The sequence below is a fragment of the Canis aureus genome, chromosome 5, assembly GCF_053574225.1.
Source record: "Canis aureus isolate CA01 chromosome 5, VMU_Caureus_v.1.0, whole genome shotgun sequence".
Classification (NCBI taxonomy): domain Eukaryota; kingdom Metazoa; phylum Chordata; class Mammalia; order Carnivora; family Canidae; genus Canis; species Canis aureus.
This window is the reverse complement of record NC_135615.1, coordinates 55824657-55852633: the sequence shown is the minus strand read 5'-3', so window position 1 is coordinate 55852633 and position 27977 is coordinate 55824657. Positions and strand designations below refer to the sequence as shown.

The following is a 27977-nucleotide window of genomic DNA, read 5'->3' as shown; positions in this document are numbered from 1 at the left end:
GGAGCCCCCGTGCAAAGACCACCCATGACAGGAGTCCCACGATGGCCCAGCTCTCATCTCCTTGCTGTGCTTGGCCACTGGCTAGAAGCAACCCGTGGAGAGCAAGTTCTCAGAATGAAAGCTGCATTCGATCCAAGGTGAAAAGCTGGAGGCTTCCCAGGGACTCTCTGCGCAGAGCTGCTTCCCTTGGAGGGAGAGCTGCGTGGACTGCTTCCATGGCTGCCATTTCTACAGCTTGTGCCGTAGAGATCCGTCACCCTACTATGTCGGTAAGCAGCATCTCCGTGGTTCACACAGGCTTCTTTTCTAGAGGAGAAACCTAGAAGAGGTTAGTTGGATGAAGTAACAGTTCCATTTCTGCATTTAGTCAGTCTCCCTCATCCACTATTCACCGTAAATTCTCTTTACTTTCAGTGTCACCTGGGCAGGTCTCTATGGCTTAGCCGGTGGTAGACCCCAATCTCTCATTGCTAAGGGGTCTGAACCTCCAGCATAACGAGGCAAAGACTACTAAAAATGTCTAATTGGCTCTACTGCATTTCAGACATATTTCTTTCCATCCCCATTGTATAAGAGTAGATCGCCCTCCTCATAGGAAGCAGTTACCTCTGCCAGAATGATGACTCCCCTCCTTACCTGCTGGTCCTTGGACACCAGAAGTCCAGGGTGCCTGGGTGGAAGCAGTTATTTGGTCCTCTGACAAGAAGGTACTCTCTTCGGTGACTAGAGCCTCTAACCCTGCAAAGCCCAGAACTGTGTAATGGGAGGCACAAAATCCCATGTGGACGGGGGAGGTCACCGAGAGGGATGGTCAGTGGGGCTGCTCTTGTTTCACCCTCTCAGTTTCTCGCTGGTTCAGAACTATTCAGGTTATATTTTGACTGCAAATAGGAAAGTTAACATAGCCCTGGGGTGACATGAAATAAATCCATGAAATTCCATGTAAATGCAGGCTATTTCTAATCTTCTGATTTTTTTTTGACTGCCGTAGAAATAATGAAGACACCAAGTCGATAGCCACATACTGTCTGAGACCTTATCAATCAGCTATAGCAAAGACACCATGTCTGAAGCAACATTGTAATCAGAGCTACTATTTGATTGAGAATATGGTAGTCTATAGTCATCCATCCACCCTCTTCTAAAAAAAAAAATAAAACAACTTTGGATGTGATAATTGTTTTTATTTACTTTAGAGGCTTCCAGTTGACCTTCCCCTGTTATGCTCACTCTTAAATACAGGCCAGGAAGTCAGTACTCCAACTGCCACATACGGGTCTATGGACCCATAAACCTACTGTAAACTAGACTGGCCAGGTCTCCATTCACTAGGGGGTTATGAAAATATTTGGGGTCTGTGGTCGTCAGTGTCAACTAAGATTCCGTGTCCAGTACTTCTTAAAATGTCTGGGTATTCATCCTACCACTGTGCATTCACTCAAGTAAATGGCCATAGGTCTTCCCAAAGGAGGACTCAGGGAGTCGTCATAGTATACACTTGCTGTCATGTTGCCAGGCCCTTCTCCTGGAGATCTGGTCACCTCTTCAGTCATTGGATTTCAAATCAGAAAACTGGCTCAGGGCTACTAAACACATGATATTGACCTCTTATTGAGACGACTGCCTTCAGTCTCCTCCTCTGTTCTTTTCTTTCTCTGATTGTATTAAGCAGCACTCTTGGCTTCTCATCTGTTTGGTCATATTCCTCCCAACCATCTTCACCAGTCCCCGTGTCACATGCCCTCGACTGCCTCTCTGACACTGCAGCCTCCCAGCTTTGGTCAAATTCTGCTACTTGGCCTCTATCACTTCCAGACTCCACTTTCCATTGGCGTCAGTAAGCCCAGCTTGGCCCTGCCGCTACTGAACTTCCCAGCCTACTCCTGATGGCCCTGGTGAATGCCGTGCCCTCCGGACTCTCTGAGACAATACAGTCCTCAGGTGGGTCTTCTGATCTCACATAAAATATTGATTCTAGCATTCTTTCCCCCCTTGAGTTTTAAAACCCCTTCCTTTACCATCTGCTAGGGCATAAATAAAATTCTTGGGTGCATGCACCCAGATGCCCCATCCAAGATTTCATGGTTCAAGGTTTTCCCAGCTAGCATAACAGCCCTGTCTTTAAATATCTCTGGAGGTCTAACAAACTTGTAGACCCTAAGTCTTCTAGATCCCGAGTCTTCTCTTCAACTATGATCATTATTCCACTGCAGAGATGAGAGACTGCAAGTGTTCAGAAAGGCTGTCTGGCTCTTACACTTAGTTCTGAATTGTTTGTTAATGGCCCCCAGTTTCTAATTAGCCCTCCTCAGTGTGTCTATACAGTTTAGTAATAACTGGCCTTGGAGGTAGTATTTCCCTCATGTTTTGCCTGAGTCACTTCATTGGCAAAGACATTCTCCTCCATGGGGACATTTTTCCAGGTCACCACTCATGAAATCTTCCGCAGTGGAGGCATACCGTCTTATTCCAGGAACTATCTATGCCCCACATTTCAAATGCGCTAGCATTCTTTTTGCTAGCTATGAGGTGAGCGAGCAGTCTCCAAAACCTCACTTTATGTACCAACTGTATAAGTTTGAGTGCTCCAAGAGTGGACACCAAGATGGAATTAGACATGTTAGAGATTCACCAGGAGAATGTTTGTGAAGGAGTAGAAATAGGTGGAACTTGTCTTCAGAATGATATTTGAAAGGAGAGAGTTAAGAAAGGAGAGTAGGAAGGAGAACCCCAGACTGCAGAGCATATCTGTGTTCTAAGCCGATGAGGATCCCCAGAGCAAAGATTTCCCACTATGGGAGTCTTATGTCTAACTGGAATGTCATGGCTCTAGTGTCCCTGCTATCATCAGTCCTGGCTGGTGTCAAACCAGAGGAAGCATGGCTTCAATGTGAACTCTGTGGAGGTCCAAATTTGTAGCATCTGAAAGATACCTGCTATTTATCTTCCTTGTAGCAGGTTCTGTTGAAAGGATATCTCAGCAGCGTACCTCCATGGTTGACACATCTCCCCACAGATGTGGGAGGCCAGCTTTATGGACGTAAGGCCAATGGCCACCCTTCAGTGGGACAGAAACTTGAATAACTCTATTAGTTCTCTTTGGGTTATGTGGAAGAGTTCAAGCCATGGATGAAGCCTTCCTTGGGTCATTTTTTGGGGAATACTATACTTTACTATAATGTCTCCTGATTTCTTTGGCCCTGTCAAAATTCTAGCCCCTACAGGCCAAACTTCTGTACGTAGAATAAGATCTTCCTGTCTGCTATGCAATGAGCTGTGGCTATCTGCAGGAATGCTAGGGCCAAACCAGGTGGCCTTGGAAGCTCAACAACGTATTTTTCCCCTGAGTTCAAGGGAAAATTCAAACCCAGAAAAAGGTTGGTATATAGTGATCAAATCTGACCAAACTATTTCTCTCTAAACACCTGAGTGTAGATTTCGCTTAATTTTTAGGCTGAACACATGATATAGCCTCTCTGATAGTCCATCTTTAAAGACTTGAGGTCTAATTTGTTTGATTAAAGAAGCAAACAAATGAAGGCTTAGAAATTGAAAGCAAGTAAATCAAGTAAATTCTCCCTGAGACGAGGCTGATGAAAGAGGCTGCCTGGGCAGTCAGGTCTAAACATTGCCGTGTAGAGTGATGGGTTTTTCGGGAAGCCCATTTCAAGGGAGTTATAAATAAAACTCTCTAAAGACTGGAGCAAAAGAAAAAAACACAATCCTTAGTGAGGAGGCAGGCAAACGAGGAACGTAACACACACAGCCCCGCAGTGCATTTTCAGGAGGTTTGTGGGCTTCAGAGAGCAGGCTGGACTCTCCTTCCAGCTCGAGGGAAGACAGCGGGAAAGTTGTTGGAGGCCTGTGAGCCTTCAGCTCCTTACGTATAAGATGAAGGAAAGCACCTGTTGCTTAGTATGTGGTTAAGCGAATTAAGAAACACAACACAGGACGGCATGGTAAGCACGAACTCTGGGGTCAGAAGTCCCACCTCCAGCCCCAGGTCAACGTTGATGAAGTTGCTGAACCTGAGTCCCAGCAGCCTCTCTTCTAAACGGAGGCCCTGATACCATAGGACAGGCTGTACTCTATGCTATCTGACTTCTTTTGTTCCACTTTCTATTTTTGAGATTCACCATTTTCTCGCAGGTTTCAGTGATTTCCTCCTTTTTTTAAAATTTAATTTAATATTATTATTATTATTATTATTATTATTATTATTATTATTAGTGATTTCCTCCTATTAATGAGCAGACGACACTCAGGAATGTACCGTAACGTGTTTGTCTCTTCTTCCATTGGTAGATGTTGGAGTTGTTTCCAGATTTTGATAATCATGACTCAAGCAGCTATGAATATTCTCATAGAGGCGTTTTTGTAGACATATGTTTTCATTTCTCTGGGTAAATACCTAGGAATGGATTTCTGGGTCATAGGATAGATGTACGTTTAACTTGTTAAGAAAAGAGCCAGACATTTTTCTGAAAGGATTATGTCAGCAACACACATTCTCACTAATATTTGGTGTTAATCTTTTCAATTTTAGCCACCCTAGGGAGTGAAATAAAATCTCACTGTGTTTTTTTTTTATTTATTTTTTATTGGTGTTCAATTTGCCAACATATAGAATAACACCCAGTGCTCATCCTATCATCTCACTGTGGTTTTAACGTGCATTTCTCTATGGCTAGTAATGTTAAGGATATTTTCATGCGCCTACAGATCATTTGCACATCTTCTTTTGTCAAGTGTCCAACTCCTTATTCAATTTTTATACTGGGTTGTGCTTTTTTTAAAAAAATTATTGATACTAAGGAGTTCTTTAAATACTCTGATTACAAATCATTTGTCAGAAAATAAGCTCAGATTGGAAGAAAGCTGGGCAGTTTTTGCTGTTGGAGAAGTCCGATTTACAAATTCTTTTCTTGTGCTTTTCTTAGTGCTGTCTCCTGCCTTAAAAAAAAATTCTTTACCTACCCTAAGCTCACAAGGAACTATATTCTTCTTTCTTTCTTTAAGAGGCTTAGGAAACCTTTACCTTTAGGTATATGATTCATCTCAAGGTAAGTTTCGTTAGTATATGGCATAAGGCAGTATTTGGGGTTCATTTTTTGCTATCTGGTTATTCCAGCATTACTTGTAAAAAAGGCTTTTCCTTCCCTGTTGATTTGCTCTGCTGTCTTTATAGAAAACCAGCTGACTCTATATCTGGAATCTTACTTCTGTGCAGTTGATCTATTTGTCTATCCTTATGTCACTACCAACTGTCTTAATTACTACAGCTTTAAATTTATTCTTGAAAGTAGGGAATGTAAGTTCTCCAACTTTGTTAATCTTTTTCAAAGTTGTTTCCACTATTCTAGTTCCTTCTTATTTTTATCTAAACTTCCATATCAGCTTGACAATTTCTACCAGAAAAAAACAAAACAAAAAAAAAAACAAACAGCAAACCACTGCTGGGGTTTTAATTGGGATTACTATGAATCTTGTTTTCTTCCCACTGCATTTTTAAAATATTTATTTATTTATTCCAGTATAATTAATTACAGTGCTATATGAGTTTCAGGTATACAATATGCTGATTCAACTATCAAATACATTACACAGCGCTCATTGGGATAAGTACCCTCATAATCCCCTTCACCTATTTCACCCATCCTCCCACTTACCACCAGTTTGTTCTCTATATTTAAGTCTTTTTTCTTTTGTCTCTTTTTCCTTGTTCATTTGTTTTGTTTCTTAAATCCCACATGAGTGAAATCTTATGGTATCTATCTGCCTCTAACTGACTTATTTCACTTAGCATTATACTCTCTAGATCCATCCATGTTATTGCAAATGGCAAGATTTCCTTTTCTTTCTATGATTAATATTCCATTATATATTATATACTGCATTATATGTATTCTCTATATATTATATACATTCCATTATATATGTGTATGTATAAATAAATATATAACATAAATAATGCATCATATATTCTAGTCTATATATATTATTTACGTTCCATATATATTAGTGTCTGTGTCTATGGATGGATAGATGATAGATAGATAGATAGATAGATAGATAGATGATAGATAGATTGATAAGCACTTGGGTTGTTTCCATATCTTGGCTCTTGTAAATAAGGCTGTAGTAAATATAGGGGTACATATATCTTTTCTTTTTTTTTTCATATATCTTTTTAAATTGGTGTTTTCATATTCTTTGGCCAAATATCCAGTAGTGGAATTACTGGATCATATGGTAATTCTATTTTTAATTTTTGGAGGGATGTCCATACTGTTTCCCACCGTGGCTGCACCAGTGTGCATTCCCCCCAACAATGCACGAGGGTTCCTTTTTCTCCACATCCTCACCAATACTTGTTATTTCTTGTGTTTTTTATTTTAGCCATTCTATTCTGACAAGTGTGAGGTGGGACCTTATTGAAGTTTTGATCTGCATTTCCCTGATGATGAGTGATGTGGAGCATCTTTTCATGCGTCTGTTGGCACCTGCACGTCATCTTTGGAGAAATATCTGTTCATGTTTTCTGCCTATTTTTAATTGGATTGTTTGAGGTTTTTGCTGCTGAGTCATATAAGTTCTTTATATAGTTTGAATATTAACCCCTTGAGGGATATGTCATTTGCAAATACCTTCTCATTCTTGGTGCTTTTTCATCGGTGGTTTCCTTCACTGTGCAGAAGCTTTTTATTTTGGTGCTGTCCCAGTAGTTCCATTTTGCCTTTGTTTCCCTTGCCTCAGGGAACATTATCTAGAAAAATATTTCTACGGCTAATGTCACAGAGATTACTGCCTATGTTTTTTTTCTAGATGTTTTATGGTTTCAGATTTCACATTTAGGTCTCTAATTCATTTTGAGTTTATTTTTAGGTGTAAGAAAGTGTCCAGTTTCATTCTTTAGAATGTTGCTGTCCAGTTTTCCCAGCACCATTTGTGGAAGAGACTTTTCCCCTTTGCGTGTTCTTGCCTTCTTTGTCATAAATTAATTGACCGTAGAAGTGTGGGTTTATATCTGGACTCTGTTCCATTAATCCGTATGTATTTGTGCCGTTACCATACTGTTTTTGCTTGCTACAACTTTATAGTATAGCTTGAAATCTGGGATTTTTATACCTACACTTTTGTTCTTTTTCAGGATTGCTTTGGCTAGTCATGGTCTTTTGGGGTTCCATATAAATTTTAGGAACTCTAGTTCTGTTTTTTTAAAAAATGCTGTTGGTATTTTGGTAGGGATTCTATTAAATCTATAGATTGTTTGGGGGGAATTAAATTGAATATTTAGCAAAACTGGGAAAAAAATCATCTCTTAACAGTATTGGGTCTTATCCACCATGAATAGGGTGTATCTCTCCATTTATTTTTGTCTTCTTCATTTGTTTCACAATGTAGTTTCTAGCTTTCAGTATAGGAGTGTTACATATCTTTTCAAAAATTTAATTGTATTTAAATTCAGTTAATTAACATATAGTATATTATTAGTTTCAGAGGTAGAGTTCAGTGTTGTATATAACACCCAGTGCTCATTCTATCAAATGCCCTCCTTAATCACCCAGGTACCCCATCCCTCCACCCACTTCCCCTCCAGCAACCCTCAGGTTGTTCCCTATAGTTAAGAGTCTCTTATCGTTTGTCTCCCTTTATGATTTCATCTTATTTTATTTTTCCCTCCCTTCCCCTATGATCCTCTGTTTTGTTTCTTGAATTCCACATGAGTGAGATCATATGATAATCCTTTCTCTAATTGACTTATTCACTTAGCCTAATACCTTCTAATTCCATCCACATATTGGAAATGGTAAGATTTCACTTTTTGGTGGCTGAATAATATTCCGTGGTGTATATATACTACATCATCTTTATTCATCTGTCAATGGACATTTGGGCTCTTTTCATAGTTTGGCTGTTGTGGACAATGCTGCTAGAAACGTTGGGGTGCAGGTGCCCCTTCGGATCACTGTGTTTGTATCTTTTGGATAAATATCTAGTAGTGCAATTGCTGGGTCACATCACTCAGCATCAAGGAAATACAAAACAAAACCACAATGAGATACCACCTCACACCAGTCAGAATGGATAAAATGAACAAGCCAAGAAGCAACAAATGTTGGTGAGGATGCAGAGAAAGGGGAACCCTCCTGCACTGCTGGTGGGAATGCAAGCTGGTGCAGCCACTCTGGAAATTCCTCAAAAAGTTAAAAATAGAGCTACCCTATGACACATCTTCTGATAAACTTATTCCTCAGTATTTTATGCTTTGTAATTCTGTTGTAACTGTAAACTTTTATATTTCATTTACCAGTTTTTATTCCTAATATATAGAAATACAATTGACTTTTAGATACTGACTTTGTATCCTGTGTCCTTGCTAAAATCACTTATTAGTTTTAATAGTTTTTGGTACATTCCTTTGGAACCACATTATTTGTGTATATAACTACATCTTCTGTGAAAATGGATAGTTTTACTTCTCCTTTCCAATCCTTTTTTTAAAGATTTTATTTATTTATTCATGAGGCACACAGAGAGAGAAAAAGAGGCAGAGGGATCCCTGGGTGGCGCAGCGGTTTAGCGCCTGCCTTTGGCCCAGGGCGCGATCCTGGAGACCCGGGATCGAATCCCATATCAGGCTCCCGGTGCATAGAGCCTGCTTCTCCCTCTGCCTGTGTCTCTGCCTCTCTCTCTCTCTGTGACTATCATAAGTAAATAAATAAAAAAAATTAAAAAAAAAAAAAAAAAAAAAAAAAGAGGCAGAGACACAGGCAGAGGGAGAAGCAGGCTCCATGCAGGGAGCCCGATGTGGGACTCGATCCCGGGTCTCCAGGATCACACCCTGGGCAGAAGGCGGCGTTAACCGCTGAGCCACACAGGCTGCCCTCCAATCCTTTAAAAATTTTTTTAAAAATCTTTCCTTTTGTCGTGGCTAAGATCTCCAGTACAGGACTGAATACAAGTCATAAGAACAGATACTCTTGCTTTGTTACTGATGGCTGGGGGTGGGAGGTGGGGTAAATGCATTCAGTATTTTACTTACGTTATATGACATAAGCTATAGTTATTTTATAGATGGCTTTTATTGGGGTGAGGAAGTTTTCTTGTATGCCTGGTTTGTTGAGTTTCTACTTTTGTCATGAATGGATGTTGGAATTTGGTCAAATGCTTTTTCTGCATCTCTTGAGCTAATCATAATTTTTCTCCTGTTTCTGTTAATGTGCTTTTATTGATTTCCTAATATTAAGCCAATCCTGCCTTCCTGGAACAATCCCCCACTTGGTCTTAATGTATTATCCTCTTTGTATGTTGTTTGATTCAATTTGCTAATATTGTTAAGTATTTTTGCATCAAGGCTTAGGCGGATATTGGTCTGTAATTAATTTTTTTCAATGTCCTTGTCAGCTTTTGATATCAGGGTTATGCTGACCTCATGAAATTGGTTAGGAAATATTCCCCTTTTCCTCTCTATTCTGAAAGTTTGCATAGGATTGATATCATGTCCTACTCAGAAACGTTGGACAGAGATCCCTGGTGCAATCATGTAGTTTAGAGTTTTCTTTGTGTGAAAGTTTTAATCATAAATTGAATTTCTTCAACAGATATGTGGCTATTCAGATTTTGTATTTCTTGTGCTAGTTTTGCTGAGTTATATCTTTCAATAAATGTGTCTAGTTTAACTTAACTACCAAATTTATTGCCATTAAAATTTGTTCATAATATTTTCTTATTAGCCCTTTAATGTCTATAGGATAGTGATGTCCTCTTTGATTACTGATATTGCTAATTTATATTTTTTCTTTCTTTTTCACTATCCATCTTGCTCTGGATTCATTAATTTCATTAATTTTTTTTTCAGGGAAACAACTTTTGGTTTTGTTGATTTTGCCAGCAGTTTACAGGCTTATTGTTTTACTGATTTCCACTCTTTATGTTTTGTATATTCTATTTATTTTGGTTTAATTTGCTCTTCTTTTCCTAGCTTTTTAGGTAAGAATTTAGATTATTGACTTTATACCTTTCTTGTTGTCTAACTTTAATGCTATAAATTTCTAAGGGTTTCTAGGGCTGCATCCCACATATTTCGACACATTGTGCTCTAATTTCCATTCCCACCAATAGTGCAAGAGGGTTCCTTTTTCTCTGCATCCTTGCCAACACCTGTTGTTTCTTGTGTTGTTGATCTTGGCCATTCTGACATGTGTGAGATGATCATTCATTGTAGTTTTGATTTGCATTTCCCTAATAATGGGTAATGTTGAATGTCTTTTCATGTGTCTGTTGGCCATCTGTATGTCTTCTTTGGAGAAATGTCTGTTCATGTCTCCTGCTTATTTTTAATCAGATTATTTGGTTTTAGATTCTTAAGTTTTATATATTTATTGCTTCCTTTCTTGTTCATTCCTATTTATATATCTGTTGCTTCCTGGTTTGTCCATTTTATCCATTCTGACTGGTGTGAGGTGGTATATATATATTTGTATATTTTTTATATTTTTAAATATAATTTATATATTTATGTATTTTGGATATTCATCCTTTATGAGAGATGTCATTTGCAAATATCTTCTCTCACTCTGTTGGTTGCCTTTTAGTTTTGTTGATTGTTTCCTTTACTGTGCAGAAGTCTTTTATTTTCATGTAGTCCCAGGAGTTTTTGCTTTTGTTTTTCTTGCCACAAGAGATATAGCTAGAAAAATGTTGAGGTATTTGATGTCAGAGACATTATGGCTTATGTTCTCTTCTAGGATTTCTATGGTTTCAAGTCTCACCTTTAGGTCTTTAATCCATATTAAGTTTATTTTTGTGTCTGGTGTAAGAAAGGGGTCCAGTTTCATTCTTCTGCAGGTAGCTGTCCAGTTTTCCCAACACCATTTATTGAAATGACTTTTTCCCATTGGATACTCTTTCCTATTTTGTCAAAGATTAATTGAAAATAAATGTGGGTTTATTTCTGTTTATTTTTTCTTTTCCATTCATCTATGTGTCTATTTTTTTGCCAATACCATGCTGTTTTGATTGCTACATAACTTGTAAATAACTTAAAGTCTGGAATTGTGATACTTCCCATTTTGTTTTTGTTTTTCAAGGTTGCTTTGGCTATAAGGGGTCTTTTGGGGTTCCATAGAAATTTTAGGATTGTTCTTTCTACTTCTGTGAAAAATACTGTTGGTATTTTGATACAGATTGCATTAAATATGTAGATTGCTTTGGGTAGTATGGACATTTCAATAATATTTGTTCTTCCAATCCATGGCATGTACTGACTTTCCCTTTCTTTGTATCATCTTCAATTTCTTTCATCGGTATTTTATAGTTTTCAGAATACAGGTCTTTCACCTCCAGTTTATTCCCAGATATTTTATTGTTCGGGATGCAATAAAATTGGAATTTCTTTCTTTTTTTTTTTAATTTATGATAGTCACAGAGAGAGAGAGAGAGAGAGAGAGAGGCAGAGACATAGGAAGAGGAAGAGGAAGAGGAAGAAGCAGGCTCCACGCACCGGGAGCCCGATGTGGGATTCGATCCCGGGTCTCCAGGATCGTGCCCTGGGCCAAAGGCAGGCACTAAACCACTGCCACCCAGGGATCCCTGGAATTTCTTTCTTAATTTCACTTTCTGCTGCTTCATTATTAGTGTATAGTAATGCAGTAGATTTCTGTACATTGATTTTGTGTCCTACAGCTCTACTGAATTCATTTATCAGTTCTAGTGTTTTCTGTTGGTGTCTTTAGGTTTTCTATATACAGTATCATGTCATCTGCAAATAGTGAAATTGTACTTCTTCCTTACCAGTTTCAATGCTTTTATTCCTTTTTTTGGTCTCAGGCTAGGATTTCCAATACTATGTTGAATAAAAGTGAATATCGTTGTCATGTTCCTGACTTTAGAAGCAAAGCTCTCAGTTTTTCCCTATTGAGTATGTTGTTAGCTGTGGGTTTCTCATATAAGACCTTTATTATGTTGAGGTATATTCCCTCTAAAGCCACTTTGTTGAGTGGTTTTATCATGAATGGATGTTGTACCTTGTCAAATGCTTTTTCTGCATCTGTTGAAATGATCACATGACTTTTATCCTTTCTCTTATTGATGTGGTATATCACATTGATTTGTGAATTTTGAACCACTCTTGTATCCTGGGAATAAATCCCACTTGATCATTTTTTTTTAATTTTTATTTATTTATGATAGTCACAGAGAGAGAGAGAGAGAGAGAGAGAGAGGCAGAGACACAGGCAGAGGGAGAAGCAGGCTCCATGCACCGGGAGCCTGACGTGGGATTCGATCCCGGGTCTCCAGGATCGCGCCCTGGGCCAAAGGCAGGCGCTAAACCACTGCGCCACCCAGGGATCCCTGATCATTTTTTTTTAATGATTTTTTTAATGTATTGTTAAACTCAGTTTGTTAGTATTTTGAGGAGGATTTTTACATCTATGTTCACCACAAATATCGACCTGCAGTTCTCTTTTGTGTGTGTGGTAGCTTTTGGAAGTTTCCTTTTCTCATCTCTTTTCTTTTTTTTTTTTTTTTGAATAGTTGAGAAAAATCGGTATTAACTCTTCCTTAAATATTTGGTAGAATTAATCTGTGAAGCTGTCTGGTTCTGGTATGTTGATTGGGAGTTTTTGACTACTGATTTCAATTTCATTGCTGCAATAAGTTTGTTCAGATTTTCTTTTCCTGTTTCGGTTTTGGTAAATTATATGTTTCTAGATCTTCATTTTTTTCTAGGTTGTCCAATTTGTTGGCATATTATTTTTCATAATATTCCCCTCCAATCTTTTGTGTTTCTGTAGTATGGGTTGTTATTTCTCATTTTTCATTTCTGATTTTATTTGGGACTTTTGTTTTTTTTATCCTGGCTGGAAGTTTATCAATTTCATTGATCTTTTAAAAGAACCTGCTCCTGGGGATCCCTGAGTGACTCAGCATTTTGGTGCCTGCCTTTGGCCCAGGGCGCAATCCTGGAGTCCTGGGATCGAGTCCTGCGTCGGGCTCCCGGCATGGAGCCTGCTTCTCTCTCCTCCCGTGTCTCTGCCTCTCTCTCTCTCTCTCTCTCTCTCTCTGTGTCTATCATAAATAAATCTTTTTTTTTAAAAAAAAAGAACCTGCTCCTGGTTTCACTGGTCCATTTTATTTTATTTTTTTTTTTAGTTTCTATAATTTATTTCTGCTCTAATCTTTACTATTTCCTTCCTTCTGATGGTTTTGGATTTTTTTGTTCTTTATATTTAAAATGTGTCTCTCATAAATAACATACAAGTGGATCTTTCCTTTTTTATTCCCTCTAACAGTTTTTGCCTTTTTATTGGAGTATTTAGTCCATTTACACTGAATTTTATGGTTGGGTTTAATTTTAGCATCTTGCTACTTATTATATAAGTAAGTATCTTATATCTTTCTTGGTTCCTTTGTTTTTCTTTCATTTGCCTCCTCTTGGATTGATTGAGAATTTTTTTATATTTCATTTTACCTCACCTATTGGCTTTTCAGCTGTATGTCTTTGTTTTATATTGTTAGTGGTTGCTCTAGGAAACACAACGCCCATCCTTAACCCATTTTATCTTGATTAACGTTATATCACTTCACATGTAATGAAAGACATTTTAACAGAGCTAGTTTGGGTTCTCTGAAAAGCAGACACCAATGGGATTATTATACAATATTATGGGGAACACCTGTGAAGCATAAAGAGGGAGCAAGCGGGAGGAGGCAGCGACATCCTTTGGGCTGTGGAGGAAGAATGGGGAGGAAGAAGTTGGAGGTAGACTCTCAAATGGCAACACAGTCCTAAGGAAGTCTTGGTTAAGCTGAAGAGGAGTCCCTAAGCAAGGGTTGTCCCCTGGCTGTGTCTGGCATTAAGCCAAAATGGACTGCCTTGGGGGTCCCTGGATGGCTCAGCAGTTTAGTGCCGCCTTCGGCTCAGGGTGTGAACCTAGAGACCCAGGATGGAGTCCCACGTCGGACTCCCTGTGTGGAGCCTGCTTCTCCCTCTGCCTGTGTCTCTGCCTCTCTTTCTTTCTGTGTGTCTCTCATGAATAAATAAATAAAATCTTTAAAAAACAAAAAACCCAAAATGGACCGCCTTTAGTGCTCCTCATGATGCTGAGTCATTGGCTGGTAGCAGCCAGGGAAGGTACAACCTTGGCATAAAAACCACAGTAGACGGAAGGGGCAGTCGCTAGAAGCTGTCATTCAACTAAAGACCCCAGTAGGTCTCCCTAAAGTCAATTGGAGCAGTTCACCTCCACACTGCCATAGATCCCACTTGTGCTGTAACAGAGCCTCTTCTCCCTATTCAGGAAGCAACTCCTTCATGGTTCCTCGGGCCTCTCTCTTTCTGTAGGAACTTAGTAGAGAGAAATTAGTGGGATGGCCTGTTTTCCTTCCAGGGCCCTAAGCAAGCAGCCAGGCCATTGTACACTGTCTAGGAATCTGCAGTATTAGATTCTTACCTTGTGCTACTTCTCTTTCCACTCAAAGTGAATGACCAGGTGTGCCACTTGCCGCCCTGCCTACTGGGAAGGTTTTCACTTTTCTCCATCTTTCAAGTTCACCCTCAAATGTGGACATAATGCAGCACTCTCCGTGTTCAGCTCGCTGCCATATACTGAGTCCACTCAACTGTGCACCAAGTTCAGGCTTTTTCCTCCTCCCTCAGCTAATCATATGCAATCCTCCCTACAGCCGTAGGTGTGGCCTGGGAGATGGGTGCTGCTGCAACTACAGCGAGTGACGTGGAAGCGTGGGCCACCTGCTTGTGGAGTTAACTTGTGCTCTCCTAGGCTTAGGCTTGAGCCTGTAACATTTCCATTTTATAAAAGACTGATGTTGGGCTTGTCCAACGTTATGACTTGACAGATCTGATGGGCCCCAGATCAGCAGGGATAATTCCAGGTGCAGGATCATTTGATGCTCCAATAACCAAGCAACCACCCCAATCTATACCAGGTCCCCGTAGCATGACAAGAGCTATTTTTCAAAAGGCATGTATTTCTCTACTGCAGATGTCATGACCTTGCTCCAGAACCCCAGAGGCCTGCATTGCCATTCTCCCACAGAGGCTTGTTATAAATTTCACACTGCATCTTTTCCCACCACCAATGCTTCTAACACCAAGGGCCTGTTAGACTGCATGACCTATATGGCAAGACTGCTTGCACTGTGGCCTGAACTTGGTGCAGAGCTCTTTCATATTTGGGCCCCCCCACCCCACAAAGCTGATGGCCTTCTGTTTCACCATATATATGGGCCAGAGCAATATTCCTAGATGGGGAATGTGTTGTCTCTAGATCCGAAAGTGGCCTACCAGGCACTGTGCTTCCTTCTTTGTGGTAGGGAATGTGAGATGCCATCATTTTACTTCCGTAGAGGTAGCGTAGCCCATCCCTGACCACTAGACCCTAAAAACTTTACTAAAGGGATAGTTTCCTGAATTGTCATAGAGGTTTTCTCCCACTATCTGGAGCCCGTGGGTCTTAAACAGACTTCAGTGTACTACTTCCTTCTGCTCATTTTCCCCAATCAGCATGACGTAATAGATCAATATGATGTTCTACAGGATGTCTAGACAGTCCAGATCTCTTTGGAATATATTATGTTGGAGGGTGAGAAAGCTAACATAGCCCTGCAAATGAATATTCATTGTCCATTCCATATAAATGTGAATTCTAATCTCATTTTCTGAACTGAATAGAAAAGAACACATTCACAAAAGCAACTGACCTTATGCCACGTGTCTGAAGCCATTACTAATCCCCCCAACAAGGGTCCCCAGCTATAACACATCAGGTGTAACAAGCAGTTACAGAACAACACAAGATAAATGAGACTAAGAAAACAAATAACAAAAAGATACGTCTAAATACAAACATACCAATTAGTACATTCATGTGAATTTACTAAACACTCCAATCAAACACACAGATTGCCAGATTGGATAAAAAAGGAAGATCCAAATATATATTGTCCAGTTCTTCAGGGTGATAGAAGTATTCTAGAATTTAACCGTGGTTGGAAAACATGTACATTTTCCCAGAAGTGATCAAACCAAATACTTAAGAAGGCTGAATGCTACTGTGGATAATTTATACACAGTAGCATGAGTCTGCAATCTCCATCATGATGGATCTAGCCCAAGGGGAAGGAAAAGGAAGATAGCAGACAATATAACTGATAAAAGTAGATGAAAAAATCCTAAGCAAACTATTAACAATTCAGAAATGTGTAAAGAAAGATAAAACATCCTGACCAAGTTGAGTGTGTCCCAGGAATGGAAGACTGGCTGAACCTTAAAAAGTTGGGTCATGCAATTCATCACATTAACACATTTTAAGAGTAAATATATACGACCATCACAGGAGGTAAAGGAAGAAGAGCATTTGATAAAACATAACACCCTCTAAGCTTTAACAAAAAATAAAACTCTTATTAAATTTGGAATAACAAGAAATTTCCTTTTTTTTTAACAAGAAATTTCCTACACATAAGTTACAATAAACAACACACTTAATGGTAGGATGCTTAAAATCAGGAAGCATACAAGGAGGTCTACTTCTACTACTTCTCATCACTGGACTAGAGATCCTATCCATTCAGACTGAAAAGGGAAAGAAGTATAAATATTTGAAAAATATATGTTATTGTTACTATTGTAGGGACTATGACTGTTCAAGAAGAAATACCAAGAATCTGTAGATAATTATTAAAATAGGAAGATTAGTAGATTTTTTTAAAAATCAATATTCCCAAATCAATGGCATTTCTACATATCAGTCAAAAGATTCAATTTATTTAAGATGTTATTTGCAATAACAAAGAAACCTAAAACAGAAAAAATTTTGAAACATTTATTTACTCATGAGAGACAGAGAGAGGCAGAGACACAGGCAGAGGGAGCAGCAGGCTCCATGCAGGGAGCCCAACGTGGTACTCGATCCCAGGACCCCAGGATCACGCCCTGGGGCGAAGGCAGACGCTCAATCACTGAGCCCCCCAGGTGTCCCCAAAAAAGTAGTTTTAAAAATGGATATATATCTGCTGTTTCTGGACAAAATTATAATTATGAAAGTTTACTGAAAGAGAAGACCTAAATAGAGGAAGCCTTGTTCCATGCCGTTAGATAAGGAGACTCAGTTTCATGAAGATGTCCATTCTCTTAAAAATGTACCTCTAAAATCAGGGCAAATCCAGTCAGACAAACAGTGTGCCCAGAGTGCCTCAAAACAGACTCGTGTACACGTGGAAACTGGATTTTGAGCAACAGACGTTGCACATCAGCAGGGAAACGGTGAGCTTTGTGCAAAGGGGAAAATCTATGGCAAACGAAATCTGAGCCTTACCTCGTGCCACACCCAGAAGTCCGTGAACATGACCTAAGGCTCCAACGTGAGTGGCAAAAACGAAAGGAATTTTACACAACGTTGTAGAGGAACATCTGTGCCCTTAGCCCGGAGAGTAAATCCCCTAAACACCCGGGGCAGACCGCAGAGGGAGTAGCCCCAGGGGAGGTCAGGGCCTGCACCTCTCGCCATGCCTGCGCACATCTGCACGCACCTGCGTACACCTACAAGCACCTACACACACCTGCACACACCTGCACACACCTGCACGCACCTGCGCGCATCATCAAGCATTCCGAGCATCCCGAGCATCCCACGGCCGGAGGATGAGCTGGGGCAGAGGAAGGGCCGGCAAAGTCCAGGGGGCTGGCTCCATCCTGCACCGATGCCTACCAAGCTGTCCCCTGCTCCCGAGGGTCCAGAGCTCTGCGTGGAGGTAGCAAAAATAAATCCTTCTGTTGCTCAGGTGCCTCCAGATTCCCTGGGCTCGGAATCCGCAGCGTGAGCCACCTGTGCTGCCTGGACGACATCCAGAGCCAGCGGGGACCCTGCGGCCCTTCATCGCTGCGGCGGGGACGGCGGCCCACGGGCGCCACGGCCCCACCTCCTCCTCCTGAGGGGTCCGCAGGATTAGCAAAGCATTCGGGCGCCCTGGAGGCAGAGGCGAGGGCAGGGCCCCGCAGCTGGAAGGGGCGCGAGGACTGCACACGCGGTAGGTGTCGTTGGCGCGGCTGCCGGGCTGCTCAGCAGCCTCGCGTGCAGGCACCTAGACCCTGCGGGCTGGCACCTTGGCTCTGCCCCGTGCGTCCCTTCGGCCCCCTGTCCGTCTACACTGCATGCCCGTCAGTGCCTTTCTCAGCCTATTCCATCGGTCCATCTGCACGCCGGTTACAGATTGATTGATTGATATATTTTATTCACAAAATCTCCTCCCTGTGTCGTTCTCTTTAAGCACCCAGGCTACAGGATATCAAACAAATAGTGCTTGCCGGGAATCTGAGGGCTTGATGGAGAAGGAAGGAAGACACGCGCGTGCGCGCACACACACACACACACACACACACACACTGGTTAAGAATCTGGGTTTTGGCCTAAGATCACTCAGGTTCAAATCCCATCTGTGGCATTTCCTAGTGGTGTGGCCTTGAAAAGTCACTTAATTTTTCAAAGTTTCAACATTCTCGTCTATAAGATGGAGATATACCCATCAATCAAACATTTAGGGAGAGCACACTTTGTGGCCAGCACAGGCTGGGCACGAGGGATCTAGCTCGAGACCACAGACAAAATCCCTCCCAAGCAGACCTGGTATTCAGATCTCAACAAACGGATCTTAAACGCAAAATAAGGGATGCACAGTGTGGCAGGTAATGATGACTATGCTATGACGGAAAACAACAGGGTGAGCCCGGAATGCAGGAGGTCTCTCTACTAGCGAGGGCCGCGAACACTTGTCTGAGGCGCAGGTGTGGGGCTGCAGACGGATCACGGACGGGCCTGCCTGGAGGAAGAGCATGAGGCTCAGGAGGAAGGCCCTGAGGGGGAGAGCAAGGCCCTGAGGGAGGAGCAAGGCCCTGGGAGGGAGCAAGGCGGGGGGGGGGGGGGGGGGGGGGGTGTCAAGGCCCTGGGAGCGGGGCAAGGCCCTGGGAGGGGAGCAAGACCCTGGGGAGGGGAGCAAGGCCCTGGGGGAGGGGAGCAAGGTCCTGGGTGGGGGAGGAAGGCCCTGGGGGGGAAGAGCAAGGGCCTGGGGGTAGAGCAAGGCCCTGGGGGTGTGCAAGGCCCTGGGGGGTAAGGAGCAAGGGCCTGGGGGGAGAGCAAGGCCCTGGGAGGGAGAGCAAGGCCTTGTGGAGGAGCAAGGGCCTGGGTGGGAGCAAGGCCCTGGGGGAGCGAGGCCCTGGGAGGGGCACCCCCAGGCCAGCCCTGACAGCGGGTGGACCAGGCGGGGCTGAGCGCTGTGGGCCCTGTGGGCCCGGGGACAGGACAGACGGAGGGACGGAGGGAAGAGGAGCCAGGGCCTCGCTGGCCGTGTGGACCGAGGTAAGAGCGAGGTTGAGTGGAGGCCCTCTTGGCCTCCCTCCCGTAGGTTTGGGGTTTGGGCCAAGCAAAGTCCCGAATGCCAGGGATAGGGCGTAAGGGCTCCGGGCGCCCCCCCCCTTTGCAGCCCAGGGACAAGGAGGGCACAGCAGAGTGGTCAAAGCTTGCGCCCTCGGGACCCATCAACCTGGCAAGAGGCAGGACATGAGAATCCAGGTATAGACCCTCCCCAGATAAACACGGGGTCGACTCCTGTGAAAGCACAGACCTCTGATTTTTTTTTCCCCCCTCAAAGATTTTTTTATTTGAGATAGAGAGCAAGAGAGAGAGAGAGGGAGAGAGAAAGGGAGAGAGAGAGGTGGAGGGAGAGGGAGAGGGAGAGGGAGAAGCAGACTCTCTGTTGAGCAGGGAGCCCAACACAAGACTCGATCCCAGGACCCAGAGATCATGACCTGAGCCAGGGGCCCTCCCTGAAGTCACTGTAACACCCATGAGCGCCGACCACGGAGCTTCCCTACTCCCTGACCAGTGTCCCCGAGGCCCCGCTCAGTGCCGTGCACATAGTAGGCACCCCATGTTTGCAGAAGGCTTCTACGAACTGATTTCCTGAGAGTAGCCACCCACCCACGTGGAAGCGTTTTCAGCTTCTTGGTGCTGACCCTATTAGTTTCTCCAACTCTCAGACGCAAACAAAATGATTGCTTAGGTGTCCACGGAGCCAGTTCATTAAACGTTTAACTAGGTCCCCGAGATTCCTGGCAACTGATGACAAAGAATCTCTGAAAAGCGCTGGAGCAGTGATAAGGAAATATCAGTCACCACCTGGAAGAGGGTGGCAGGGTCCCCGTGAAAGACATCCTAGTTGTGCCCTATGGTCCCTAGCAATGGTGCCCCCACCTCATTTGCTTTGTTCAAAGCCAAGATTCAAAGAAAAGGACAGTGGAGGCCCCCAGAGGTCGCTCGGGCCAACGCTCACACGGGCCGCGCTTATATCCGGAGACCTCACAATGTGAAGGTTAAAGCAAAAAAAAAAACCCCAAAATTTATCCGATATCTTTCCCAGCCCCTCCCCCCTCAGCTAAGGACAATTACTCTCACCCTAGACGCAGAGCTGGGGATTCGTGGACATGTGGCCACGGGGCACGTGATGTCACCGCCTCACCCCACAGACACACTATTCATCTTCCCGTCAATGAGAAGCAGGGGTGGGCAGTGGGGGGGTGGGGGGATGTCCAAGAAGGGGAGGCAGCCTGCGGGGGCTGCGGGGTTGATGGTGATCCCAAGTCTCAGATACTCACAGAAGTGGGAGGAAAGTTCTTCCCAAGCTGGGGGGCCGGGCAGGTGGGGGGAGGTCTGGAAGCTCATGAAGGAGGAGGAGACCCCCCCCCAGCAAAGCCAGCCTCAAACCGAGTTGCTAGGAAACAGGAACTGGCTCTATCTGGTGGGGTCCTGGGGGTCAAGGCTACGGGACCGGAGGAGGGCTGGCGCGGAGAGAACGCATTCATGACGTCAGGGGGATAAAAGGAAACACTTGGGTTGTCAAGGTGCCAAGTTCACTTTTAAAAAGCAATATGGAAAAAATAAAATAAATAAAATAAAATAAAATAATAAAAGCAATACGGAAAAATGAAGTGGGGGCATTTGGAAAGGGGTGAGAAATGTGAGCAACAGAAATGGATGAAGGGTCACGTTGAGCTAGTCGATGAAAGGTGCCAACAAGTGTCCTCACTGCCCCCCTCACCTCCGAGCTAGAGGTCCTGACAGTACTGCCATGAACACGCCTGCCATAAGCTTTAGGGCCTGGTAGATCTCTGACACTGGTGTTCAGGAAAAGGAAAAAAACAAAAACAAAAAACAAAAAACAAAAACACGCTATAAGTAGCTGAGGGAAGCAGAACTCTAGAGCAAAAGATCAGCCTCAACCTGAAATGTTTCCTACAACACTCCCTGCATTTTCTAATCTGTGAAATAGCTGCTCATCCTGCCTGAAATCCTACTGGATAAAGATGCATATGCATCACTGTATCCCTTCTTTTCAAAAGACAAAGAACTCCCAGGATGTTAGGAGAGGGGTTTGCTAGTCATTCACACATTAGTATAAATTAGCCCACCCACTTTTCTTTCTAACATCTAGCTGAGATTATTTGCACTAAGGGAGGAGGTCTTAATTAAAAATGAAAGTTAGTGGGGGCGGGCACTTGGGTGGCTCAGTGGGTTAAGGCTCCAACTCTTGATCTTGGCTCACGTCATGATCTCAGGGTCGTTAGCATCCTCTGTCCCCCTCTCTCTCCGCCCTTCACTGCTCACTCGCTCTCAAAAAGAAAAAAAGAATGGAAGTCAGTAAGGGACTCTCCATGTGCTCACGTTTTGTTCTGACTTTATGTTCCTGCAACTTCTAAAAAGGATCCGAGGCAGCAAATATCTTTAATTTTGAGCATGGATTTTAGGGAGTAGGATGCACGTTCTGCTCTCCCCTCCCCTCCCGTACCTGGAAAGTATGGTTGGCACACGGTAGGGAAGAGATTGGGAAGGTTAAATGGAAGTGATCCCTGACGACACGCAGATGAAGTCGTCTCCTGCTGGTTAGATCCCCACACGTCGGGTCACAACAGAGTGAGCGAGGCTGCGTCAGCTGTGGAGGGTCGGCAGGGCTCCCGGGCCCACGCGTTGGCTCTGGGCTGGCTGGAGACACCCCTACTGCCAGGGCCAGAGCGCGTCCTGCCAAGGCCGGGGGGGCTGCGGGGGGGTGGCTCGGAACAGGAGAGGGAAGGAGCAAGGCCTGAGCCTAACGGTGCATGCGGCGCCTACAGGAGAGAGCAGCGTGGCCTCGGGTGCTTTCGTGCAGTCCTTGCACAGCTCGTGCCCTGATTTACATGAGGCCCACCACGGAGCCAGCTGTCTTTTTTAAAAAAAAAAAGATTTTATTTATTGATTTGAGAGAGAGCACGAGCAGAGAGTACCAGCAGGGGCAGTGGGAGAGGGAGAAGCAAGCAGACTCTCCGCGGAGCACGGAGCCCAGCGCGGCCCCTCCCGGGACCCGGGGGTCACAGTCTGAGCTGTCGGCAGCTACTCGCCGACGCAGCCGCCTGGGCGTCCCGTGGGGTTCTCTGACCCCCTCTGACTGCCTCTGCAGATTTCTTTCCACGGAGGAAATGCGCTGGTAGCGACATGCTCATCCTGGGGGGTTAGCAGCCACCAGTGCTGGTGGGTGACCTGGCGTCTGGTTGCTACGTCAAGCTCTTCTGAGTGTGTTTAACCTGGGTCAGCCCTAGACGTCAACTGGTTCTTGCTCTGAGAGCACAAGAAGCTGTGTGCACGGGACCCGATTACCGCAGACTGCCCTGGCCCAGGACTGCACTAACAAAGACACGGGGGACAGTCCCCCCTTCTTTTCCTTTCCCTCGCACCCTCCTCCTGGATCACACAGATCATCTTTCTGTTCCTAAACCCCCTCCCTCGGATCTCAATTCAGCTTCATTACAGATAAAAAGGCTGCAGTGGGATATGCCCTCCACCACCATCGTTTCTGTGTTTCGATGTTAAAATAAAAAATTATAATAAAAACATTGTTCATTCCGGGAGCTGATTCTCAACTGAATTTTGGACGGTGACCCAATGATAACGTGGGGACACTTTGTTCCTGTACATCGGTCTCCTTGTAGCCAGGGTAGCTGGCTGGGAAACACACTCCGAAAATCTCTCCGGGTGGTTTGAGAAGGGAGGAGAAGCTTCTAGAAGAAGGGGGTGGGTAGTGGAGGGGCAAGGAACGGAGAGCCAAGCACTATTCTGCACGTAGAATTTCTCCCCGGCAGGAAAGAACTGTCCGACCAGGCCCGGCCGAAGGCTTCCTGAGACAACAAGGCTGATGGTAGCAGAGGATCTTGCAACAGCCTGTGTGCATGAAGGTCACACTGTGGTCGCTGAGAAGCTGGCGGGGGAGGGGGGTCCATGAACACCACGGTCCCCGGCCGCCTGGATACCTGTGAGGCCGCCGCACCAGGCACCGTGCCCCCACCTGCCCTGGCCCCGGGGCTTGGGATGGACATGACGGGGTCACAGTGACGCCCGCACAACGGAGGGACCAAGGGGGCTTGCCTGCGAGCACCTGCGTGGGCAGGGCCACGTCCTCACCAGCCTCGCCTGGCTCAGCTGCGTGCCCTCGGGTAGGCCCGGGGCAGGGCCGCAGCGACCCCAGCAGCCGTGGGCACACACGCATGTCCGGGTCCTACACTTGCTTCTGCCTTCCCTGCCCGACAAGCTTGTGGCTCCTTTCCCGGCCGCCCCGTCGCCCACCGCACGTCTACAAAGCAAGTTTCCATGAGATTCCCGCACTCGGCACGCGTGTGTGGGCTGCCCGCTGTGCTCCAGGCCACGACGGGCGACACAGAGGCACAGGTGCAAAGTTGTAGAAGAGGGATGAGTGTGCCTGGCGGGGGGACGCAGGGTGACCCCCAGCAGGTCCGCCGCGACTGCCCCATCCCTTCTAGGAGAGGACAGCGGCGCCTCCCAGCAGGGAGGACAGAGCAGGGCAGGTGCCACCCTCAGGGGAGGTGGGTGCAGCGAGGTGGCCCCGGGAGAAGGCCACGTGCGACACGCTCGTCGTGGGAGACGGGGAGACCGGCCCGTGGCCCCAGTGGCCGGGGGTCAGAGCTGCCCCGGGGGCGCCGCGGCAGGGCTCCCGCGCTGGGGTTCCCGGGCCTCAGTGCAGTGACCGCTGTCCTTGGCTCAGCCCCTGGGCCAGCCGTCCCTGCCGGCCACTGGAGAGAAGGCATCGGGGCCCAAACCAGCCCCTGGAGCAATGGAGGCACCCTGAGGCCGCAGGTCCCTGCCCCCGGCTGACCCCAAGTCGGTGATGGCCTGACCCCCGCTGCCCAGGGCCCCTGTCCCACTTTCACCCTGTGTAACCAGGAGGCACTTTTGGACTTTGGGGCCCGCCGAGCCCAGCCGCTGTATTCCCGGGGGCAGGGGGCAGCCTCCCTACATTAGTGCCCTTCTTGCTTCACCCCCGCTCCTCTCTCTGCCTTTGGGTTTGTCAAGGGGCAAGTGGCCAAACCTGGTCTGTTGGGGACACACACACCCCCAGCCAGATGCCCCAGCACCCCGGCCACCCAGCCCTGGGGGGACAGCGCCGCCCTGGGCGTCAGCGAGATGCGGAGCTGCAGGTTTTAGAGCCCAGGGAAGGGAGTGTGAGCCCCCCTCTACAGGCCCCCCACCCCAAGCTCCTTCTCCTGGAGCCACGCTGATACAGCAGGAAATCCAGTGGTGGGTCCGGCCCGCGCACTCCTGGGCCCCAGGCCTCCCCGGACCCCCACACGGACCCGCAGACGAGCTGGCGGGCGTGGGGGACCTGTCCAAGGGGAGGCAGGAAGGCAAGGAGAGCTGTCGGTGGGGCTTTTTCTGAAGAAAACCAGGGTTCCTGCTGGAAGGGGGCAAGACAGGGCTGGGGTTTTGCAAGAAAACGCGCGCACAGATCTAAGGAGCCGTCACACAACACGGCAGGGAGACTTCCTAAGGTACCTGAGGGAGGGGAAACTGAGTCCTAAGAATGAAAAGGCCCGGGCGCCTGGGTGGCCCAGCGTCTGCCTTGGGCGGGGGCACGAGCCCGTAAGCCCTCCTCTGGGCTCCCTGCTCGGCGGGGAGTCAACTTCTCCCTCTCCCGCTGCCCGTCTCCCCACCCTCCCTCTCTCTTGCTCTCACTCTCTCTCAATTTAAAAAAAAAATCTTAAAAAAAGAAAAAAAGAATGAAAGGGCCTGCAGACACACTGAGGGGTCAGCCAGTTTGGCGGCTGCGGGGGCCGAGGGCCTGTCCCCCGCCAGGTGCATCCAGGGCTCCCGCGGGTCGGGACGCAGGGGAGACGCCCGGGTTCAGAAATGCAGGCCGAACATGAAGCAGAGACGGGGACAGGCGGCTGGAAGTGACGGGACGGGTCACTGTCATGCGGGGCGAGGTGGACGGGACGAGGCGGCGGACACCTCCCCCCCGACCCAGGTGAACAGTAGGAGCAGCCACACTAACCCACCTGGGGATGCTCTTCTAAACGAACTCACTCGAAAAAGGCTGGCCCTGGGGGTCTGGAGGGCACAGGAGGGGGTGCAACGGGCACGTGAGAAGGCAGTGGGAGGGAGCCCCGCCGTCCCAAACCTCCTGGCCCCCAGCCCGTCCCTGGGGACACCTGGCAGTCCCACGGCACTGCCCAGCCCCGCTGGGGAGGACCCAGGGCCGGACTGGATTGGGCCTCACAGGTGTGCCTGACACCCAAGACTAGGAACGGCGGCCCCTCCTCTCTCGCCTTCCAGAGACCCCAAAACCCTATTAGGATCGATAGACCCGCACTGAGGAGGGCGCGTGGTGAGAGGAGCACTGGGTGTTCTACTGTATGTTGGCAAATTGAATTTAAATAAAATATTAAATAAATAGAATCAATCAACCCAAATGAAGCTGGCCAGAATGTCAAGAAGTGAGATACGGATGACGGTAGAGTTACAAAATGAAGATAAATGCTGTGGATGGGCCCAATTAAGGTATGTATGTAGGGGTGTGTGTGTGTGTGTGTGTGTGTGCGCGTAGTTTTAAAGATTTTATTTATTTGATAGAGAACAAGCAGGGGAAGCGGCAGAGGAAGAGGGAGCAGGGACTGGGACCCCGGGATCATGACCTGAGCCGAAGGCAGACGGAGCCACCCAGGTCCCCCCTCAATTAAGGTTTTAATCATCTCTCTCAAATTCCTAGTTTCTAACTTAATTCAAAGGACACCAGTCAAGTAAGCTTCTTGGCATAGAGATTCCTAGAGTAGAAACATCTATGGCCGGATACAGTGGTCAAAGAGAAACCCAATCAAACTCCCATTTCCTGCTCCCCACTCCCCCACTGCCCCACATCCACCCCATATCCTAGGTTTAGGCTCTCTTACAGCCTGGGCTCTGTAGATTGGGGAAAATTTCACGTAAAAATAGATGATAGATAGATAGATTGATAGATAGATCGGATTAGGTTCTTCTAGAACCTATCCTAAACATCTGATCTTTGCTGGGACCCCATGATCCTTTATCCTGGGGAGGCAGAGCAAGGATGGGGATGCTCACGATACACCCACCACAACTAATCTGCACAGGACTCTTAGGCCTCTGATTCTCTCCTTACGGTTAAAGGTGAGGAAGAGACCCAGGTTCGTCAGGGAGCCCTCAGCCCTTGTCAAAATTCTCCTCATAGCTGACCACAAGCACTCTCCCTCTTTTTTTTTTTCGTGCAGTTTGGTATCAGGGGATTTTCTCCGCCCCCTTCCCATAACACCTGTGTCTGGCTCAGGAAATGTGTGGGCATGTCACAAGAGCTGCGTGACTTTAATTAACACACTCGATAGAGCACATGGGCCTCCCCAGACCATCTGGAGCTCCGAGGCACCAGGTGACGACCCACAGGGAAGTGCTAGGGTGCACACGAAGGGTGAGGCCCCCCCTAACCTCATTGTTACCTCTAGCACCAAGATTTTCAGGAATGGTAGGGGGTTGATTATATATTCAAAACTGGCCTGCTCCTCGGAGACCTCTCTTCCATCTCACACACCCTTAAAGTAGGAGCTACGATCTGCAGCCTGAAGATATTGCTAAGAGCAGCATGCTTGGGACCAGGACTTCAAGAAACTGATTATTTCAAATGAATGAGATGGTTCGAGATCTTCTCAGGGAGAGGCGCATCGTCAGAAAATATTCCGGGCCAAGAACAGAATCCCCCAGCAGAAGATGAGCCATGTCAAAAACACCCACCAATGAAGAGCGATAAAGTATGAATAATTTAGAACTCCTTGATATTATCCTGCCTACGCATCACGTACGTCTTTAATAATTAATTCAGCTCGGTCTTTAAAGAAATTCTCCCTACGTCACAAATCATTCTTTCCCTGTTACCTTTCAACAACTGGAGATCATTTCCTGTTCGGGACTCGTCCTTCCCAAGCGAGGTGCATTTATTTGTGCAGGAGACATTTTCCCACTGTCGTTGGTTTCCATGGATGTGTCCTGCACATGCTCAGTGAGCAACATGGCTCTGATCAAAATTCTCCTTAGGGTGCTCACCATTGTCAGCAACTGTTTTAGTGCTTTCTGTGTGTTGCCATAATTCCCACAGCAATTCTATTGCCTCCTATTTTCCTATTTTACAGTGGAAGAAAAGGGTTAAATGACGCGATCAGAATGCTCCCATTGCACCTGTCTACCCCCCCCCCCCGACACTGATAGATGATTGCCTGGCATATTCACCATGGGAACAACACTGGACCCTATCATATCATAACTCACATCGTAGTGTGAACAGGGCTAATTTGGTGCAGGAAAAAAAAAACTGTCTTGTTTCAAAAGAAGCTGGTCCCTTTAAATATCTGATTCTTGAATACTGCTAAATCATCTACACATGGAAAGCCTTGGGGGATGGGGAAAGGGAAATGACAGGGTAATTGAAAATAGCTAAGGGACAGTGACATCAAATGCTTCCAAAATAAAAGAGGGACATCAGCTGCGGGCCAATATTTACAGGTGTAGGCAGGGGAACTGGAGCACATTTATATTTTGCAGAAGGCAGTTGGTTCCAGAAACAGAAATTAT

At 45.7% G+C, this 27977-nt stretch overlaps 2 long non-coding RNA genes across 2 annotated transcripts in view; one reads left to right on the top strand and one right to left on the bottom strand.

Moving 5' to 3' along the window:
• The window catches only part of LOC144314235 (uncharacterized), a 55023-nt gene extending 36099 nt beyond the window's left edge, over window positions 1-18924 (top strand). Inside the window, exon 3 of the long non-coding RNA XR_013380061.1 lies at window positions 17812-18924. This is a non-coding gene — a long non-coding RNA (uncharacterized LOC144314235). The remainder of the gene's footprint in view (window positions 1-17811) is intronic.
• Window positions 243-27572, bottom strand: LOC144314234 (uncharacterized). The gene is made up of 2 exons (XR_013380060.1): window positions 27285-27572; window positions 243-319 (listed from the first exon to the last, which is right to left on the bottom strand). It is a non-coding gene; the product is annotated as an uncharacterized LOC144314234 (long non-coding RNA).
• Between the last annotated feature and the right edge of the window lie 405 nt (window positions 27573-27977).